We start from the raw sequence: 1,791 nt of genomic DNA on the forward strand, positions 1-1,791 counted from the left end.
CTCTGTCCCCGGCCCATGTACAAGTTCCAGGAGGGGGGCACAGAGGTCGGCTGCTGTCCACTGGACGTATCACCCCGTCCACCTGGCTGTGTGGGCTCCGAGCAGTGGATGATCTCCTGCCGGTGTCCAGACCATTTTCTCTGCAATGGTTTGCTGCTGCTAAAGAGTCCGTGCATCTTTTCTTTTTTTCCTTTTTTTTTTCATCTACACAATGTTTTCATTTTTATTCAACTATAAGCAAATAGCAGAATTAACACAACATCCAGCAATTCCAGATCGGCTTTTCTTACACCGAAGAGTGATCAATTTAACAGGCACAGACCTTCGGATTTCTGATGATCTCTCACTCAGCCCTGCAGCTCATCCAGAGGGCCACGCTTTAACAGCAAAGTGACTCTCTCCCTATTGCTTTCTTCAGTACTGCTCTTTAAAGGAGCCAGAGCGGGACACTGATACCCAATTACCAGCCAGAGATGTACCACGTGGGGGGCTAGCGGACGGGCCCCTGGTTGTCTTAGAGACAGGACAGTGAAAACACATGCCAGAAGACGTCGTCACACACAGTCCTGGGCTCGGGCTCACAAAGGCAGAGGCAATCAACCTTTTCTTTTTTTCAACCTCCCTTAAAGATTCTTTGATGCTCTGTTCTAATACTGCAGACCCGTCTTTTTACCAGAATCTTTTTTTTCTTTAACGTCTGGGTTGTTATTCTTATGTTAACATTTTGATGACCCCATCCTACTACCAAAATATCTCCCACCAAAACGGAGTTCAGATTTGATCAAAACGTAAACTCCCTAGAATTACAGAGGACAGGCAGAAGCAAAAGTCACCCTAAACCTATAACTCTCACTGTTCAGGGCTGGGGCAGCGGGGAGGGGGGCAGTCTACGCGCGTCACTACACTGAGACACTGCTTGGGACCTCTGGGACCACGTCCGTCTCCTGGCTTTCCTCCACTTCCTAGACAGCTGCTCGTGGAGTTTGGGCGCATAGTCATCCCATTCGGCCTGGTAACACGCGCCGGCCACCAGAGACCCGAGCTCGAACTTTCTGCGGAAATTCGCTGCCTTGAATTCGCCACTCCTCTCCAGGTCGGTTGCTGGGAATGGGCTCATCACACTTCAGTGGCCTGTCGTGCTCATAGACCTGCCAGGCGTAGCGGTGAAGGCCTGTGCCCCTGGGTGGCCCAGAGCCCACGTAATCGGAGAGCACCGTGCCACTGCTGAGGTCGTCGCCCTTCATGTTGTTCACCAGGAAATGGTGCCATTCCCTGTGTTTGGGATCCTTCCTGATGGGAACATCCGTGTCTGTCAAGACAAGGGTATGCAATGTACCTGGATCAAGGCCATCCCATGCAATGCTGGTGGGCCAGTTCTTCACCTGCAGCGGGTGCTGTGGCCTCTCGTCCACTTCCTGCAGGCTCAAAGGCCCGGACCACTTGTTGAGGTCCACCGGCATCGTGGAGCCGAGAGGGGCGGACAGCAGGGAAAGCAGCAGCAGGACTCGCGCAGGGTAGCAGTCCAGACTCCCAGCAGTCTGCAGACTGTCCTGAGGCAACTCTGTGCATCTCTTTTCATCCACACATCCTGTGATGCACAGAAGCGCTGCCAGGGCCCTGCCATTGGGAGGATCTCCCCTCAGCACTGCCGGCCAGGGTGGCCGGGCCTGGACTGGTCGTGCAACAACTGTTCATGTTTGCGCAAAACAACTTATGGAGCCGACAAAGCAAGAGCCACACCAAACCTTCCCTTCCTCCTCTGTCCGCCCGGTGGAGGGACCTGGAGGTGTG

At 53.6% G+C, this 1,791-nt stretch overlaps 1 pseudogene across 1 annotated transcript; it reads right to left on the reverse strand.

Annotated features, from left to right (window-relative positions):
- Positions 1–856: 856 nt before the first annotated feature.
- LOC309801916 (phosphatidylethanolamine-binding protein 1-like) lies at positions 857–1,460 on the reverse strand (annotated as a pseudogene). The gene has a single exon. The product of its transcript is annotated as a phosphatidylethanolamine-binding protein 1-like (transcript).
- Positions 1,461–1,791: the final 331 nt, after the last annotated feature.

Source organism: Mesoplodon mirus, assembly GCF_964341445.2.
Source record: "Mesoplodon mirus genome assembly, chromosome: 1".
Taxonomy (NCBI): domain Eukaryota; kingdom Metazoa; phylum Chordata; class Mammalia; order Artiodactyla; family Ziphiidae; genus Mesoplodon; species Mesoplodon mirus.